The 20,357-nt window shown below is 44.6% G+C and overlaps 1 long non-coding RNA gene across 2 annotated transcripts in view; it reads left to right on the top strand.

The window, feature by feature from the left end:
• LOC117244587 overlaps positions 1–20,357 on the top strand; it is a 51,625-nt gene that overhangs the window by 9,451 nt on the left and 21,817 nt on the right. For both annotated transcript variants that reach the window (XR_004497973.1, XR_004497972.1), the window contains exon 2: positions 7,874–7,951. This is a non-coding gene — a long non-coding RNA (uncharacterized LOC117244587). The remainder of the gene's footprint in view (positions 1–7,873; positions 7,952–20,357) is intronic.

Here is a 20,357-nt window from a genome sequence, read left to right as displayed (position 1 = left end):
TGCTTTTGTTAAAGCTTGAGAGATACAAAGAGAAGTGGCCTTTCTGCTTTCACAACTTGTATAAATAAAGGGGCAGACCTGGATGATGGTAAGGTAAAATTTCACTTTGTGAGAAATTTTCACTTTTGAAACTGAGATGTCATTCTGAGTGAAAGTGAAAAGACCGTCTTCATGAATTTCCCTGGGTATAAAATGTTGAAACATTTCAATTTGTTGCTGTCAATGCATCATCTGCTGCTGGTATGGGACTGCTCTGTTTTTATAACATCAAAACATGCAGCAGGATGTTAAACATGACACCTGGTGTATCCAGGAAAATTTCATATACTTTGCAAATGACAATGAAACTAGTCAAAGCATTGAACATAATTTTCAAAATAAAACAAAGGATGGGGAGCCATGGGAGCAGTAATCACTGTGCTGAGTCTAAGCATGACCACTCTGCTCTGTGTCGGTGAGAGGCAGGACAAGGACCTCTCTGCTGTGTCCTGAGTCCTGCTTGAAATGCCAAACTATGGTGGTAAAGCCTGGCTCTTCACAGGAGATCTTGCTGAGCACTAGTGCAGCAATAACAGCCCAGCCTCATTCCAGCCCACCACACTGGACACTGGCTCTTTGCAGCCTTTCCAAAAACCACCTCCTTTCGCAGAGTTTGCAGCTCTGGATGGGAGGGGAAGTCTCAACTGCATTTTCTGATGGAGTCTCAAGATGCTGCAATGCTTAATAAATCCTAAAATACTGTCACATGGGAAAGTCCTACCAATTACCAAAATTATTTGTTTTGAAAAACTCCTAGATTAAGAAAGGAAAAGAGGCTGCTGACATGAATGTCTGACAAGAGCATCTACTGATACCCATTTTAGGGTTTTATAAACTACGTGTGTTGAAACCTTCCCGTTACATCCACTTAAAATACAGACGTAGAGCAGCCGTGTTTCCCAGCATGTGCCACACACTTCCCCTCCCGTGTTGCTCTGGGCACTGCAGTGTAAGTCACCCAAATCCAGTGTGGCCTCACTTTGTGGCCCTTCCCTGAGGAACAGGCTCTGCAGCTCTCCATCAGGCACTGGCAGGGGCTGTCTCCTGTGATGGCTGTCACCAATTTGTTCCTCTCTAATTTCGTCACCCTCCCCCCTGCCTGATCATTGTATGGACATCAAGAGGCTGTGATAGGCATGTTTGAATAAGACAAATGAACAAAGACATTCCCCCTGCATTTCCCACTCGATAAAATACAGATGGGACTGAACAAACCCCCCTCGATCCAGTGTGTCATTATGTATCTGCCACTATTGCTTTCCAAGAGGAAGGATGAATATAGCTTTAAATGATTAGCTGCCTTATGTACTACCATGTCTCAAAGCAACAGGGGGGTAACACAGGCAAATAACTCCACAGCAAGGAAGTACATGAGGGCTGAGCATTCAGGACTCTCTAACAACTGTGGTTTCTTTATAAAGAGCATTAAAGATGGTTTTAATGTACTGTATACGATGCAACAGATGCAGGATGCCTCTGGCAAAACTCCTCTGGTCCAAAGCTGACTGAAGACAGTTTGATGATTTGCAGGGAGCTACAGATCCCAGAAGGGGAATAGTACATACCTGTCAGCTGGTAATCAAAGCTCAAACTGGCCTTGGAAAATCTTAATTAGTACTGACATCAACACAATTCTGTGAGCTTGGGAACAGTCAGAATTTGGTGCCTTTGCCCTGTTCTCTTCCACCCCAGACTCAGTCCTGCTGAATTTGGGGGCCAGCTCACTCTGGTGTGTGCACATGCCTCTGACACCACCTGGTGCAGTATCCCTGTCTCCAGGCTGAGCAGGAGCAAACAGCAGTGCTGGCTCCTGTCTATTCCTGCTGCCAAAGCCGACCGTAGCAACTTCAATGTGGCAATGACATTGATAAATGCAGGGCAAGAGCATGCTCAAGGGATAACAAAACATATCCTAGCAAGCCCTAAGGAGCACAAAGAAAGGAAAGCAAAAGGCTACAGTCTGTCATCTCCCAGCAATGCAATGATTCTTCAGCCTCAGAGGGTTTATATCAATTAGGAACGGATTTAGACTGAGTCTTCAAGTCCAAACTATGACAGGGATCTCCTGTCCCTTTCCTTTCCGTAGTGAGAGCTGCTAACACCTCTTTCCTTTATAAGGACTTCAGAATTCAATCTTCTCTTACATACTGTGATGACTGTGATGATTGCCTTCATAAATAAATTCCCTTATTTGATTTAATCTCCCAGTAGACATTCCGTCTATAGCTTGTCTTGTCTTCTTTGGCTCCCTGCTGCCTGCGCCAATTTCTCCATCTGATCTGGCTACATAAACCTTCCCAAGCAACTGTAACATATTCACTAGAGACAAGTTTTGCATGGAAGCCCAGAAACAGAGCAGGCACTGCAGGGGGAAAACGGGAGTTTCACTTCACGCTGCTCAGAGGGAACTGTGAACAGAGGAAGTATCTCTCTGGGAGTGAGACGAGCCCATGTCTTGCACACTGTCTTCCTGAACTGGATCCAGAGCTGGATTTCCCCACAGATCTGCAGCTATGTCAGTGGGATGCTCAGGACTTTAAAGAAAACTCTAATGTTCATCTGTGGGTCCAGATTCAAAATTTTCTTAAGTGCTGGGAGATGATGAAACTACTCCTACCTCCAGTTTTCTCTATACAGCATGTCCTCCATGCTTCCAGCCTCTTTTGAGAAAGAATGAATGCAGCAGAAACTTAACTGTGAAGCCTCCAGCAGTGCCAGAAGGAAGAGAAAGGAAATATTTTCTGCTTGCTTTGTTAGAGCTAGAAGAACAAGCACCCTCCTGCAGAGATTTTGGCAACAGTGAGGGAGCCTGCCAACACCCTCACATGTGTGAGGTGCAGACTTTCACACACATTTCAAGGTGATGCACTGTGACACGGTGCCACTTCTGAAGATGGCTGGATGTGTCTGATCTGTGCCAGCACTGGTGGGTCTTTCAAGTGCACTTAGGGCCTGGTGGGGCTCCAGAACTGGACAAGGTGTGGTTGGTTGATCAGCACTTGATTTCTTGACACAGTCAGCGGAATGCTCATGGGATGAAGAGTGAAGAAGAGAATTGTGCTTGGTGCAACTAGAGTTTTTCCAAACCTCCTACTATGTGAAGACTGAATTCTGACCTATTTTTAGAAATTTCCGCAAAAAAAATCCCAACAGCAACTAAAAAATAAAATTTAAAAAAATTAAAAAATTGAGAAGCTGTGCCTGTCTTAAAAGAAGAAACAACCAGAATTTATTTTTGTTTCAGAGAGGTAAATAAGTGGAGTGAACCCAGTGGTCATCTGGCTAGGAGTGATCAAAATTCTACAAGCCCCATATGGGGCATATGAAAATGTCCATTTGTCTGGAAACCATAGCAGCCCTGCTAATGCCAGGGGGGACAAATATCCAAGAGCATTTTCCAAACAGGAGATGACATTGTCCCCAGGGCTCCCATTGTTCCACAAATACAGCAGTTGGTCTGGTCTGGGAGCAACGTGGGATCCAGGACAATGCAGTGGGGTTTGTCCCAGCATCCCATGCTGGCTTGCATCCTCCTGGCCCTGCAGTTTGGACTCCCCAGCAGCCCTCCTGTCAGCACAGCAGCACTGCCGGTCACAGGACACAGCCACACATGTTAATGGCTCTAAGCACAAGGGTGGGTTACACCCACAGTAGCCTGGGAACCTCTATCACAGAGGTCTTTTGCAAGGGAGCAAATCCAACCAGCCTGGAAATTACAACTGTCAGATGTCATCCCTGAAGCTGTCAAGGGTATGGACAGTTTTGGAGCAGTTTTCCTTTTCTTTGTTTGAATCTAAAACTAATGGTAAATCATCTTTTGCCTGATTCCCCCAAACTCTCTAATGGCCAGGACTGTGTTCTGGGCTGACTCTGCCAGTGGTTCACGATGCTGGTGTTCCATGGAGGATGTGCTGATCACTCCCTTGGCCAGACAATTCTTTCTATATATCAGCTTGCATGCAAACGCATTTATAAAGACAGTAAATATTTTCCTCATGTTGCCAGTTGAATGACTTCAGGATGGCCAGAGGAGAATGGAGAGCAGGAAGATAGTCCATGCACTGAGGGAGTGCAGTAGGGAATGGAAAGAAGCATGAGGTATTGAGATCTGATGTAAATGAGGGAACTGCTTGTAAACTCCTAAATTAGACCAATCATTCTAAATTTATAGGAATGCAAAAATACAGTCGCATCCGTTGCTGTCTTTTGCCAACTGTAAGCTTGCCAGTGCAATTTTTAGACTAGTGGGAGGAAGTTACTCACTTCTTTTCTCTTCCCTTTCACTTGGTGTCAAGTTTCAAGCAAAAATACCTTTTGGTAGTGGAGGTTCATTTCCTACATTTATGGGGTGCATGCAAATCAGCTCAACAAACAATGTCAAGCTTGATCAAAAGGACTTGATCACAGGCAGCTCTTCATCTGAACGACGCTTTGGCATTCACTGTCCTGTTGCCCATGCTTGTCCAGACTTTGACAGGCCATGAAGGGGGCAGTGGCATGTAATTTCCCACCTCCTGTCCACAGGGGCAACCCTGATATTTCCTGGCAGGATGAAGGCTGGAGTACACCTCACAATGCTGTGCTTTGGTCCGTGCACTGGACCGCACGTGCTCTGCCTTCACCTAAAGCCACACACTTCCTGCTTCCCTTCCTTGCCATTGGGACATCTCTCAGAGGACAGTCTCCAATAACCAAGGACTTTAGAAAGAGTATTCAGGACTTTAGAGTTGAAGATGTGGGAGTGATGACAGATCAGGGCTAAAAGGCTGTAAGAACAAAGAAGACTTCACTGAAATAGCAAACCAGCACATATGGGCTATGTCCATGTTTGTTCCTGAAATGAGAAGTCTCTGTTTTCTCAAATATCCTCAACTCCCTAAAATTCCTGCTCTTCCCTCACCAGAGAAACCCTGCCTGGCTCCCACTGCATTGGTGCTGTTGGCATTCCCTCCTGCAGGAACACAGGGCACGGTGTGGTGCCCTGGCTGCACCAGACCCACACCCTCAGAATGGAGGCACAGCAGTTGCTGCCCTGTGCAGGGGCTTGAGCAGGGTCTGGGTTAACATCTGGGAGTTTTTGCTCACTCTGCAGGTATTCCTCAAAGAGGTAAACACCTAGAGGAAATCAGAAATTTCTACAAGTCCAAGTACTGACATTTTGTTTGATAATCCATAAATCCATATAATTTGACAAAGGCAGTAAAAGTTTTTGTCTCAGATCTGATTTCTAGCATACAGATACTGTCATGGCAGCACTGATATCCACAATAAGACTTACAGGTTACCTAGAAATATGCAAGTGAAGCAGCCAAAAGGAGCAGCAAATAAATGAAAGGTATCCATTTGTGCTCTAGAACCTCTTCTGTTACAGAAAAGTGCCCCAGCCTTGCCACAGAAATGTCCAGTAATGTGGGATAATTCACATGAGTGGAATTGAGGAAAGACAAACCTTTAGAAAGAGGAACTGCTGGAAAGAGCTCTCATTTCCCTACTCTGGTAAAAACTGGCATAGTCCTACAGCCATCAGAGCTGTAGGAGCAAAGGATCACATGCCCATGCTCTGACTAAGCATAGCAAACGGAAAAAAAATATTTCACTGTTGAGGGGCACAAATTTTGCTGCCTGCACCCATCTGAGGAGAAATGTCCTTTCTAGACAGCTATTAAAACCCACAATGTTGTTTAGCCTGTAGCAAGTCAGAGCATTATCTCATGCTCCTCTGGAAGCAATAAAAGGAACACTAAACCAGCAATATTCTTCATGGCTAGTCCATTAATGTCCTATTTCCCTCCCCTTAAACCCAGCTTCTTACCTATGGCTTTAACCTGTTTGAGAAGCTGCAGCCTGAAAGACTACAGGGTGAAAGATCCCCAGCCACAGCCCTGTTCACCTGGCAAAGGTCACCATCCTGCTGGGGAATGGCTCATGCCAGATCCCAGGGCATGGCCCAGCCAACTGCTGGACGTGAAACACCAAGGATAGATTCCCTTGCCTGGCTTTGGACTCTTGCAATGTTGATATTTAGGCTGGCACTGGCTGGCTGTCCCTAAGGTGTCCCTAACTGGAGAGAAACAGATGTTTCCATGGTGTAATGCATCTCATACAGAGACAGAACTGCTAAATCAATGAAGCGGATTGTGCTTCCTTTCCTCTGCTGATTGCAAGAAGGGTCTCAAATGTCTTCAGTGTAAGTGTCCAAAGACAAAGAAGAAAAGTCCAGGTTTTACTGGCAAAAGCATTCAAAGTAAAACATATAGCCTCAGATTATGAACTGAATCTCAGAGCAGGTGTTGGTTTGGAAAGAAAATGCATGACAGCAGCAGTTTTCACCCTCCTGGCCTTAGACTGAGTCACCAGGTTCAGCCCAGGGTTTCTGCAGTGCAGGAGGGGTAAGACTTGCCCTTGTGTTAGATAAAACTACCTTCAAACAAAATCTGTGTGATGTAAAAGAGATGCTGTGCCTTCAGTATCTGACACTGAGACTGGACCTACACCTTCTGAGCTATTTGAAATGCCACTCCACAAGAGCCATGCCAGCTATGCACCATAGTAAAGGGTTGCCAGCGGACTTGAGATGATCCAGCTCTGACAATTTCAGTATTTTCTCTTAGACCCCCCAGTCAGCTTCAAATCAGTATAAGAACTCGTGCTCCTCCCCTTACAAAGGGGTATTTGCACTGCACAGGAGCACAGCAGGTTATGCCTGCCCAAAGTTTATGCTGTGAGCTTGTCTGAGGCTGCATTCTGTGAGCAGAAATTGGGAGCCCTGCCATCTCTCCAAACACAGCTTCTGGGCCAAACTTCCCCACTGCCCTTCTTTCTCTGCTTCCCCTACCTGGCCCCCCAACAAGCAGCAAGGCTGTCAAGGGCTGCAGGTGCTGGGCTCTCTGGTGCCTGAGAATAGTTCCCAAAGTCTAGAATGTGATCAGCTTGGAAAAGCGCTGGGGCAGTGCTCAAACTACTGAAGAGGGAAGAAAATGTGTCTTGGCACTTCCAGAGTAGAAGATTTAATTCCTTCTCTGGTCCTACATACGCACAGGTTTTCTTGTCCACAAGCAATCCTGACTAGTAGCTGACTGTGAAATGATTTGAGGAGAAATAAGGAGCTAATATATCCCTTCAGCTTCCAGGTGGCCAGCAGACAGAACTTGACAGACAAACAGAGCAGAAGTCCTAATTGTCATCCAAAGTTGACTCCAGAGCAGTTCAGGCACATCTTTGGTTTTTAGCAGCAGTCTTCAGGAATTTATCTATATGATTTCTCATCCAAACTCACCCACCTGCCCAGATACCTTCTTTAGGAGTCTGTCTCAAGTCTTCTGAGCACATAAAAAAACAATCCAAAAAGTGATGTGTTCAGCTGTCTCATCCTTTTGAACATGTGTAACGAGATGGATACTTCTGAGGAACTCATCCACTCCAAATTCCTATTCCACATGTGTAAGTCCCTAACTCCTCATCAGCTACTTCTCACATGCATTGGCAGCCATTTCAGTATCCCCCTGGGTGGCGGGGGGAGATAGCCAGGGTGATTTCTCCCAGTCCCAAAACAGTATAAACCCTCAAGCATTGCCATGAGTTGGCTTCTTGCAGCCTCTACAGCCCAACCATTTTTGTTCCCTGTGTATTGAGTAAAAGAGGATTAAAGGTTAATTACTAGGCTAATAAAGTAATCATGGATTTTTTTTGTTTCCGCTGAGGTTACAAAATGCTTTCTGTTTCCCTGGTTACTCCACTGTCCCAATAGGAAGAGCAGAGTGTGAAAGTCTCATTCTGAAGCAAGGGAACGAGTGTGAGGTTTGTTTCCTGCTTTATTCTCACTTCCATTCTCCAGGTTCTGATTGGAGCCAGAAAGAAGCCATGGTTACAAGAGGATCCCAGATGTGTTCAAGAGCTCCATCCAGCTGACAGGGTGAGCAGAGTGCAGAGCACAGGGAAGCTTTCCCCATAGTCAAGACTACTGTGTTGATCAGAGTCATGCTAAAACCAAAATTGTCCTGTTTTCTTGGGTTTTCATCAGAAAAATAATTTCTTGTGTGCCAAAGTCTCCTTTTCACATACACTTGGCATGGGATGAGTGTAGGGTGACCCTTTTTGACTTTGGATTTAGGATTTCCACTCTGGCTTCTCCCTGAGTTGAGCAACCATGCTGTTCCCAACCTCTCTCCTGTACCACACTGGCATTCACAAAGATTCTGTTTCCCCACTTGGTGAAATAAACTATCCAGCACTGGTGCTTCTGTTTCGTGATTTCTGGTACTCACATAACTATTTTCTGTCAATGCATGAGCAGATTTATTCTATGTGGGACTGGTCTCCCAGCCTGCCCTCTGCTCCACAGACACCACCCAAATGTGTTGAGGCATATGACACATGGCTACACAGCCTCTTTTCCCCACTCCAGGCACCTCCCAAGTTCACAACACAGCTGGGCCCAGCCCTGGATATTCTCTAAATTCTGCTGATCTGCCAACATTCCTGCAAGCAAATGTGTTTGCTGAAATACTTGTGAAACGCCAGCATGAGAGGATGTGGACAAAGCCACACAGAATTCACTTGTGTTCACAGGCAGAGCTTGAGCTTCCTCAGCCTTCACTGCCATCCTCACCCTTGGGGCTCTCATTCCCAAAGGAGGGAGGGTCAGCTGTGGGCAGCAAGCGGAGCAGAGGGGGCTGCATCCTGCAGGCTCGGGCAGGTGCCTGCATGGGGAGCCGGGATCTTCTGCAGTGGCAGAGGGGAGCAGAGCCCCCCCACCCTCTCTCGGGATGGAGTTTGCACCAAAAATTCTCCTTCTTTCACCACAGTTGCTCAGCCCCAGGGAGGAAATTGCCACGCCCACCTTGAAATGCCAGCTCCCAGTTTTAGGGATCATCAGCATTTTCCTGCAGTTTTATTGTGATCATTACTCCAATCACTGTTTATTACTGTAAATAGTAATAATGGTAAACCCCTGTTCCTTGGTCCTCAGTTTCTCCCTCTGGGACACTCGATAGTTGCCAGCCACTGGAGTGCTAATGTGCTGGCAGGATCGACAACATCGACAAAGTGCTGCAGCTGTAATTGCAGTGTGCAAGCTTTGAAAGGACACAAGCCCACCTCCCTGCATGGTCCTGTGGAGCTGGGGGTCGGCTTCCCTGCAGATGACCCCCCTGCAATACGGCAGCCAGCCCTCAGTGTAACCTCCTGAAGGCAGGGAGCTCTCCAACCCCACTGCAGCTTAGCTGTGCTATGCCAGGGAGACAGCCTCTAGCCCACTAGCATAGACAAGCCTCCAGGGACCAGTGCAGCTATTTCTTAATCTCATCTGTTCAGGTCCCATCCACTGTGAGACCTTTTGAGATGTTTATCCCACAATAAACCTGTCAAGGGAGGGGATACTGTTCAACCCCACCCTAAAATGGGGACCTGCAAACCAAGCGATCTCAGATGTTCAATGAGCATGAGTATTTCGTTCATTTTCCCACCTTCTTCTACAATCTCCTCATTTGTTTTCTTCTTTTCTGAGTTTTGATACCTCAGGAATAGTGGGATCCAGCCCAGTAAGGAAACAGCATTACCAGAATATGAGTAATTTTTTCTGAGAAGAGAAGATCACGAGTTATTTCCGGTCCAAGAGGGGGCTGGAAGTATCTTCAAATGCCTGGAAAGCTTTTCTCATGAAAACTGAGCTTCACACCAGGATGCTCAGGAAGGCCATTGTCCAGGGATCTGGAGAAAGCCCTGATGGCCAAACACAATGGGCACTACCATGGGGTATTACTGAGGTTGCCCTGCCTGGAATTACCCTGGTGAAGGTCTCTGCTAACCACGAATCCTGAGCTAGCTCACAGCTCCTGGATACCACCATGGCTTTGCAGTGGCTCTTGGGTGCCACCCCCACTTCTCCCACTCCTCCATTCAGGCACTGCTCTTGGGATGACTTTTTTCTCCCCTCTGACAAAGCACATACAGATGGTGCGTTGTCTGCCACAATCAGGGGGCTCAGGTGAGTAATGCAGAATGGCAGAACTTGGCATGTGCTTGTTTGCCTTAGTGCAATTTTCCCATAATTGCACTTCCTAGCTTTTCAGCATCTGCGAAAGATCAGCTTGTGACACAGCAAAATTGGCCTCGCATTTTTCTGGAGTTTGCATCAGGTTGGAAATCAGGCATCCTTCATTTGGCTTAAATAATTTTGGAAGGGTGGGGAGAGAACCACTCCATTTTTGTGCATAGACTGTTCTGCCTGGACTTTAAAGCCCAGGAGGAAAGCATGGCCTGTCAAACGTATTTAGCCCAACCTTCTGGTGTTGCTTTTTTGTTTTGTTTTTAGAAAGGTGTTGATGAAACTGGCACAAGTTATTTAGTTTTCCCAGGTTTTGAGGTAAATTCACAGAAAACTGATGAAGAACAATCCCGGAGCAATATAAAGCCAAAACTTAGACTCAAAACAGTTCAGAGATTCAAAGAACAGGCAGAGCTTGTGCAGACAGACAGCTTTACTGTGCCAGACAACTCTTTCTTACCTCTCTTTATAACCTCAGTTTCTTTCCTTTGGATGTATATAGTGGCCAATAATGCAATAGAGGAACAATGAGGAGCAGAAATAACTTTAGGACTGAGGTGACTGACCTCCCTTGTCACCTGGGAGAGGGAAAAACTAGACTGTGGCACACAGAGGCACTAGGGATGACAAAGAGCAGTCCCTGACTCATGGAGCCTGCAGTCACAATGATTAGAAACAGAAAACAAACCTTGGAGGTTTGTGGGGAAAAACCTCCTGCTCAGACAATCCCAGAGACAGCTTGGGATCATGCTCTGTTGTTTATCAAGGGCTGTAGGTTTTTGCACTGCAACAAACATCTATCCTGGTGTTTTCCCCCATATATTTCAGGTTTCTTCAAGGTACAGGATTCAGTTGAGTCACTGGAACACATAGTACTCCAAATCTAAACTTGGTTCTGAACAAATGGGAAGGCAAGGTTTACTCTCCTGGAAAATCCTAGCTTTATTGATCACGCTGCACACGGTCACAGCTATGGTTCCCAGCTAATAGTTCACATGTTTCACCCAGCACTGTATTTTTACAAAGATTCTGAAGCATTTTGTTCCTTATCAACATCCCTTTCTGGCCCCTGAGTACTCCTGGAATTAGTTAAAGTTCCCTCTTGTTTTGAGATAACTAAATCCCTTACTTTGTCAGTGAAGTTTTCCAAGTCAGACAAGTCAACTATTTCCCTTCTCTAATGAATAGATTATCATCCATTTATAATAAAATTTTAATGAATATCATCAGCCTAGCTTATGCTCAGATTAAAACTTTGTCATAGAAGGGACAACAGCACCACTAAGGAAAGCTTTTTCTTTTTCACTTTTCACTCTGTTGATGTTGCTTTTAGTCTCAACATGGATGAAAACAGGGCTGCATACAAACAACTTTAACAGTGTTGGAAATCTAAACAAAACAGTACCTGCCTGTGGCATGAGAACTGCATTACACTGCCAGGAGAGCAGTTCAGTTTCATGACCCAGCCAGATGAAAAGAAAAAAAAAAAAAACTTACAGAAAAATGCTGAAAGGAATGGAGGTTTGTTGCTGGTTTGTTTTGTTGGAATTTTTTAATGAGTTTGGTTAATTTCCCGTTTGGTCTTGTCTTGTTTTTCTTCTTTCATTAGAGACTGTAGCTAAATACACACCTATGAGTCATATTGCAGTGCCTGCTCTGATGATCAGGATACTGAGATTGAGGTTTTGGCCCCACATACAGACATATGTACACTCAAAAAAAAAAGCTCAAGATTGCAGCTTGCTGTGGCTTTTACCACTGAAGTAAGAGCTAATCAAAAACTAAATACTGATTTAGCAAGAGGCGGCTTTTCTGTGTTCTGAATTACATCAAGTAATTGGAGCTACATGTCTTTCCATTTGAGTTAAACTCCAGACCTGCAAAGTGATACCCAAACCACTACTCCATCCAAATATTTTTCCCACCCAATGGGTAGCAGGAAAAGATCTTCACAGAGCTGCTTATGTTAATATTGAGCATCTGGGTATGCCTAAGGAATGATGCTGCAATCTCTTCTAAATCCTCCTCTTACTGGGGAATTGGGGAGGGAGTTAACTCTTTGTCTGCAGGGGATGAGATGAAGTCCCTGTACACAGTCCAGGGCAAAATATGGCACAGCCCTTCTGCTTCAGCTGTGCAGGCAGGCACAGTGAAGACACAAGCAGCAAAAGGTGAAAGAAGACAGTGCTGAATTCTTCTCTCATGCCAGTGCAGTGGTGATTACTGATTTGACAGCCAGGTGCAATCAGTGGCTTTGGCCCTGTATAAATATCTCTCGATGAGTACAGAGATTTACTGAGCCCAGGTGGCAGGGACTCTGCCCAAATTCACTTATGCTCAGGATGTACAGAATAGTGAGGATCCTGCAACAGCAGCCAAAAGCATCAGCAGGCAAAAAGAAGGGAAGTTAAGAGAAGCAGCCAAATATTGGAGAGATTAGAAATTAAAGGACCACTTGACACTTGTTATTGACACAAACCTCTGTAATACCAGAAATAACCATAACAGCAAGAAAACATGAGTTTTCACCTCACACATTTGCTGCTGGATCAGGATGTGCCTTAAAGGGACAATACAGTTCTTTCTGTGGAGCAGGAGACATTCTCAGAGTCACTAATGTCCAGGGCCATGTGCTGAATCCCAGCCTGAAGAAACTTAGTAGCAATGTTCCTATGGATTTCTAAGAAAATGGGATTTTACACCTTAAGTTTAGGAGCAGAGTGAAAAGAGCTTTTCCAAGGATGGGTTGATTTTTTTCAAGAGATGCCAAGTAATGAAAATGGAAGGGAATAAACTGTGATGATGTGAAAGAAGGTGATGCAGGAACAGCTACTGATTCAGCCTCTGCATCATCTGCTGGGGAAAAAATGTTTTATCCTTATTTCTGAGCCATTGGGTCTTCCTCCCACATAAAACAGAAGGTTTTCATGCCCACAGGGTCAAAGGAAGCTGGTAAAATATGCACCATCTCCTCACTGCTGGTAGTTATCAGATTCTTTATAATACAGGTAGTTCTGAGAACCAGGAAACTTCATAGTTGCATCCTGCCCACTGCGTACTCACATGTCCTGTGCTGTAGATCAGAGTGTTCTGCTGTCTGCTCTAAAACTGACAAGATAAAAACCAAGTCTGGGTTTCAGATAAAATAGCAGAAGCCAATCATTCGTTCCTAGAAGTAGGTGAAAATGTTTAAAGTTCTTTTTCCATTAAAAAGGGGTCTCTCATTCAACTTGAGGGCTTTTGTTATTTTTGGTAAAAATGGTGTCATTTATGGTCTTCTTTCATTGAAAACCTGATGATAAATTCTAGTAATAACAGTCTATTATTTTAGGATTTTATTTGACCAAAACTGAGAAAAATCGCAAGGTAGGGGCTTGGAGGAATATTGCACTTTTTCCTTTGGCAGTCAATTCTGCACTTTTTTGGTTCTGAAATCTGCCTTTGCATTTCCCTGAATAGAAAGAAGATGTGAAGGGAAAGAGTTGAAAAAAAGAAGATATAACAAAACAAAACAAAACTGAATGGAAAATAAGGAAACAAAAAGTGTGTATAAGCAGTGAAAAAGCCCACAAAACTTTCCAACCCTGCAGAACAGGCAAGATCTCAAAAATAACCTCTCTTTCTCAAAGTTGTTTTTTTGATGATGTTCCTTGCTTCAACACCTTTCTAGAGCTCAGTTGTCTCAGAGAAAGGGAGAGAAGAACTCTGTGGGCCCCTGCTCCTCAGCAGCATCCAGGCTTGAAGGGTGCATTGAAGAGTGTGTCACCATGAGAGTGACAGATGGGTGGCTTCCCTTCCATCCCCCATGTCGTGCTGACACCAGCCCTGAATATTTACATGTGGTCCAAACCATTTCAGCCCAACCACTGACACCGTGCTGGGGTGGGTCTTACAGCAAGCAGGTCACACATTGCACAGTGTGGTTACCAGAGAAGCCCTGTTAGCACTGGGGCTTGGCAAGACAGTGCAGAGTCTGCAGCCTTACAGTGACGGAGGGGAATTGCAGTGCAGTCTGCTGCACCTGGCAGGTTTTTGATTTGGGCTTGTGTCCACGTTCATGTCTGTAGAAGCTGGTTAGAAGGAGAGGTGAGGGAGGGGAGGTGTTTGCATCTCACCCTGGGTCTGACAGAAATGGTTTTCAAATGGCCTGACTAAAAATCCCAGATCAAAATAGCCTTTAATATTGAGGAGAATCTAGTCCAAGATCATTTCCATTTCTAGCTAAAACTGAATTCTTGGCCAACAGCCTTGCAGTCACATTGCAATTAAAACACTGAATTTACTTTCAGATGCAGCTTGTAGTAATTTTGTCCTCTGGCAGTCAGCTGTGAGTTAGGAGAAGGTGAAGAGTATTATGTGGCTGCCACATCCTGCATGCTTTCCTACCTAGATATTGTAAATTATGGGTGCAATGAGCCCTGTTACTGTGCAGTAACAAGGAGGAAATCCCTGCAATGTAATTCGTAATGCATCATCTTCTGCACTCCAGTTTCACACACTGATATGGTTCTGCTTTACTCTCTGATTTGCTGTCAGCAGCTCTTCTCCATATACATGCACAATATATTTTTTATAAGCAGGATATAATCACTACAAATCACCCAGGAGATTCTCACCAAGCTGCTCCAGCTGAACACCAGCTATCACAAGGACAAGGGGAAAGTGGGGTGCTACTTCCATCTGCTTGCCTCAAGCCCTCTCCATGGTCTCTTCTACTCAGGCAAACACCTGCACCAGCCAAGAGTTACCTGGAAACAACCTGTCATAAAACCAGCTCTGAAAAAGCTACAGATACTCACTCTGATAGCTCACAAACTGGCTTTCTCCCTGTCTTTTGTTTTTCATAGGGCCAGTAGGTGGAAAATTGGTCCCAGCAATCCACAGGTTGGAGCAAAGAGGAATACTGTCATATTCCAGAAGCTCAGCTCTTTGCTCCTTAGTATGAATGTGGGTCTGCAGAGTTACCATCCCCCTTTATCTCCAAAGAGGAGCAGGAATGATTTTTCTCATGCTCCTTGAGAGATGGTAGAGCTTTCAGACTGCTCTTATCACTGCTGGGTACTCGTTACTTTAGCCTTGGGAAGAGCAAACCACCAAGGGACTCCTTCCCCTGGGGACAGGCCATTTCCAAAGTGGAATGATGTTGACTGCACCTGGCAGCTCATCACACATCTCCTTTTGAGAGGAGAAATGAAATCTCTTCTGCTCACGTGCAATCCTTTCTTGCTCAGGGTTAGCAGCAGGCAAGCCTGAGACTCTGCAAGAGAGAAATAAGCCCCTAGAGAGAGGGCTGTGATTCTGGAGGTAGGTTGGAGCCCTGAGGAACCCAAGCTGCCCAGGGAACCCAGACCTCAGGTTTTAGCTGCTGTCTGCAAAACACAAAACCAAAGCAAAAATCCTGCAGGCTCTGAAGAAGAGACCCCATCCTTCAGGGATGTGTAAGTAGGCTGGGAGCAAAGACATGAAAGGAAGTAATATCTACTGGAAGATGAGACCTTTCACTGCTTGAAAGAAAAAAAGACACAGAAGATGTTTCTGAAACATGAACAGACTGTAGGGCCTTATAGCAAGCGAGGGACGGCAATGAAAGCAGAACTCTGGGTTTGGGCACAGCAGGCCTGAAGCAGGCAAGTATACTGCTCAAATCCTCTCCCGTGGCCAGGAATACCCAGGAAGCTATCCTGGGCATTTTCTATCCATTCCCAGGCTGGATTTGTGTGATCTGTTCCCCTTGCCACTGGAAATTTACTATAAATACAAGGTACTGAGCAGCCGTTGCACACTAATATCACCTCTCCACCCTTTCTAGCTGCCCAAGGCTGCAAATGATGTGAAAATTGCATACCCCAGTCCCAGGCTTTAGTAGCTATTCAGGGGTTTGGCTGCACGTCATTTGTTATTCTTCACTTATGCATACAGTCTTCTTATTTATTTTTTTGTAAACATTTGTGTATAATTATTCACTCCAGAGTTTCCAGTGATTTTCCCTGGCTTGCAGATGTGGCAAAGTTTGTTCCCTGCATCAAGGAAAGAGAGTTTTTTTCCAACTACTGCAAAACAGAATCCTGACAGATTTCAATCTGCTGCTTCCATGTCCATTCTTGCGACACTTAGCTACCCATGGCAAAGAGACAATTAGCTTTTTAAATATAAACCAGAAATGGTCCCAAGCCACAGATTTCACATCCAGATCCAAATTTGGGGCAGTTCAGATTCGGCCTGACATTTGAAGTTTGGGCCTGGGCCGGATTCTCCTTGTGAAGCAGTTTGACATTTCCAGTTCTGGGAAGCTCCCCTCCCTGGGAGCGCAGCCTCTCCCCGGTGCAGGGCCACCCCCGGGCTCTGGCCCTCGGCTGCCAAAAGCTCTCCTGCTGCTCCTGCTGCTTCAGAAGCCCCTGCCTATCATTCCTGCTGCTAATTCAATCCCTGCAGAAAGGGGCACAAGCCTTCCATGATGCTGCTGTGGCATTTTGGTCCCTATGAGGGACCTAGACGGATTGGGCTCTCTGAGGCCATGTGTTGCTTGCAGAGAAAAAAAAAAGCAGCCAATCAAATGGCAATAAATTTTGGGAATTCAGGTTAGATATGATATCTGCCTACAGCTCAGACCCCACAGTTACCCTTACTTGATGTGATAACCTTACATTCAGAGTACAGGCCACAGAAGCAGAATCAACAATTCAAAGTGCCTTCTCCAGTCATTTTATAATCAGTTCTTCAGTAGAACTGGAGCTTTTAATAACAGGGCTTAATCTGCCTTTATCATTTGTATTTTGTCCTAATATAACACGCAGGCACACTATCCCTAAAGTTTAATCAGTCATTTACAGATAATTTTGGATGGATAGACAATCACAATCTGCTAATATCTTGTCTCCCTTCTTCAAGGGTGAGGTGATATAAGAAGCTCATGTAAGCAGAATTCACCAAGCTGAAAATCAAGCTATCAATGTAAGAAATCTCTTCAACACTGACATTAAATAATATCACAATGTGTTTAACTGTATAATCTCAACAAAATGTGATTACTGTAACCTCTAACAGCAGAAAACTGAAGCACAGAAAGATGAGGTGATGTGCTCAAAATGACACAGAACTCTTCATATTGAAGCTCAGAGAAGAGTTGAGAGCTCCTCAATCCTCCTGGTCTTTGTCCAGGAGATCATAGCTTCTTTGATATGCACACCATTCATGGGCACTGAAGTTGTATCAGGAGATCACAGAAGGATCCCTGCAAGTATTAAGCCTAATTTTAGCCCTGACATCAACTTTCAGAACATCCTTTTAAGAGAAAATATCTGGCAGTAACAATAATGTGGCAAGCTTGATGGAATGGTGCTGGCTTTACAGCAGGCTCCAAATCAGCTCATAATGTCTGAAAGTATTCATTAAACAAGGATCACAGATAAAACACACATATGACACAGTTCTTTATAAAAAGAGGCTTTTAGAGGCCAAATTCTGAGAAGCCTCATGAGATTACTAAATAATCCAAAGGAAAGTGCTTGGAAGCCTGTTTCTTGGGACACGGAGAACCAGTGCGGAAAACTGTCATGGAGACAAGACTCTGGGGATGGATCAAGCTCTCCCCCAGGTCCTGGTCATGGATTAAAATGGTTTTTCCATCATATTTTCTTCCATCAAGTATAGCCCCCCCAGACCCAGTGCAAGGGGTGCCAAGGAGCAGGAGGAGAGGTGAAGTGCCACCTGTACTCAATTCCAGCTGTTTCACCAGTCCCTCACAGTCCACTTTCAAGCCAAGGTGACACAAATGAGTTAATTTCCATGGCACACTGAGGCTAATTGGAAACAGTTCTCAGACCCTGTAAAGCATTAAGCTGGGCTGCAAGTGATAATTGCTCACCTGCTGCACGGGCCTGTAAGAGGCAGTGCATTAACTGGCACATGGGGTTTTATCACTTCCCTGGGACAGTGGGGGCTGGACCCTTCCCAGCACCCACTGAAAGGAAGATACTGGATTAGGCCTGGAGTTTATGGGAATTTAGGCAGGGAGAGCTGGTAATAAGGGGCCAGATTCCAGCTTTCATTATGTGCTCTCTTTTTTTAACTCTAGCATGGCTGTGGTTTCTTCTTCTTTTCCTCATGGCTTGCTTTCTTCTTGAAGAGGGATTTAGTACTGTGTTGCAAAATAGAAGTACTGGTATTTGGAAGCATAAGGAGCCTAAGTATTACTCAAGGGTTTAGACCTCTCTATTGCAGCTATTCGACTGCAAAAGTGTTAGAGTCTGAGACTCTTTATTCTAAATTCAAGCAGCTCTTATTTTGTAGCTAGCCATTCTCTGAGTGGGAAGAGATCTACTCATTCCTGAAGTCTGAAATGGCAGCTTGTCTCAGCAGAGAAGTATTAGAAATGTCAGAAAATTGAAGCAGGAATTCACCAGGGACTGAAAATTATAGAATATAATAAAACTATTACAGTTATCCATCAGGGGGATCCTGGTACCAGGATCATCAATTTGCAGTATTCAGCAGCAGTTGCAAATCCCGTAAGAAGCATTGGGGACTGGTGTGCTGTGAGACACACATACCCTGAAGTTTGACACAAGGCTTGACTTTTAAGAGTAACTTTAAAGAGTGTCAAGAGACCCTCGGTACTTGGTACTGCTTGAGACCCTGGGAGTTCCTGTCAGGAACTGGGATCTGAGACCAAGTTTCCCAGGTATGTTTTTGGGTGAATATAATACGATAGCACTGATTTTAGCTTTTACTGAACAGGTAAATGGGTGGCCTAGGTGTGGGGTGGGGTAGATTTATCACAGCCTAATGGCATCAGCTTAATTGTGACTTCTGAGTGCTTTCTGAAGAGAAATTCATCTCAGTTACATCAGAAATAAAGTTAACTGGTGTGGCTTTTCAAAATGACTGAGCATCTACATCTTCAAATTAATAAAAATGATGCAAGGGAAAGAATTTAAATGTCTACAGGTAATTAACTCCATCAAAAGTGCCAGGAAATGGGGCTTTTTTTCCATGAGGTTCTTACCACTTCTATTTCTGATCCTGGTATTGAAACATAAAGACAAAAATAGGCTCTCTTCCAGCCTTTTCCACTGGTGCCTTGACACCCTGGAGCTGAGCCAAAATCCAGAAGCTCAGAGGCCAGCAGAAATGTAGCCATGAGTATGTGCTAGAGCCTTGAGACTCTTATTAGATTAGTGTGAGCATGAGGAATGGGGAAAGAGTTCTGACCTGTTCTTTTAAGTTGAAATGGAGCATCTTTTTCCCTGGGATCTGTCATAGCCTGATAGTTCCTCATCAATAGCATGTTCCTGTCAGAGAGTCCTGGCAGGAACGTGGTTCTTGGAAAAACACAGATACCAGTTTCTAGCTGATGGGAGCTGAGAAGGTCCTCTTAGCTGGGAAAACCAGTACAAAGTGTTTCCTTCTAATGAGAATGTTTAAGCATTTCCTAGTGAAAGCATTGCTGTACAGAGAAAAAGGAGTGTCCTGTGATTGTTCGTAAGCAAGAAACATTTTATGGCCTGTGAACTTCTCAGGAATGACACATTTTTCAGGTGGTCTGACTGTCAGATGCCTGATTTTGATGGATGATGCTAAGCATGGACATAATCACCATCTTGGTCTCAGAACCAGCCAGTAGGATATGTTAAGATTTTCCAAATGTTTCTCCAACAATAAAAGGAAATGTAAAGTTAATCAAATTGTCATGAGAGATCAGAGCCCAGCAAGAAAGGACTAAGACTGACATTTGAAGTAGAAGCACTAATAAAACAGACGGCTGCTTGCTGATCCTGTCCATGCTTGTGTTTAATTTAAACAAGTTAACAATGAATGGAGTTTGCAGAGGCGGGGCAGGGGTGCTGTCGAAATCGATGTATGTACCAGCCATTTAAAGAAAGCAGAGAAGTGGGAAATCTCTAGCTGCATGTGAATATCATGCCTCAGCAGAGAGCTTCTGCAAACATCTCTGTTGGCAGGTTTGGGGCAAGAGGCTGTTCTGATCCCAGCTCTACCTATGGCTGCACACTGCCCAGACAGAGGCTGGACAAAGTTAATCCCTGATGCTATTAGATTGATTTACTGCATTATGCTCAGACAAATTAATTAGTGCTAGAATTACATTACAATTACAATAAACAACAAGATAATTTTAGAAAAATAAGTAAGGTGAGCTCACCTCATTTCCTGGCTTTCCAGTGGTCAGCCTCTGATAGTCCAGACATGCATGTGTGTGACTTGAGTGGCCATTTCTCTCTGAAGATCTCCCACACTGTAAATCTGCTGGACACAA

This window comes from Parus major, chromosome 5 (assembly GCF_001522545.3).
Source record: "Parus major isolate Abel chromosome 5, Parus_major1.1, whole genome shotgun sequence".
Taxonomy (NCBI): domain Eukaryota; kingdom Metazoa; phylum Chordata; class Aves; order Passeriformes; family Paridae; genus Parus; species Parus major.
This window is presented reverse-complemented; position numbering and strand designations above follow the sequence as displayed.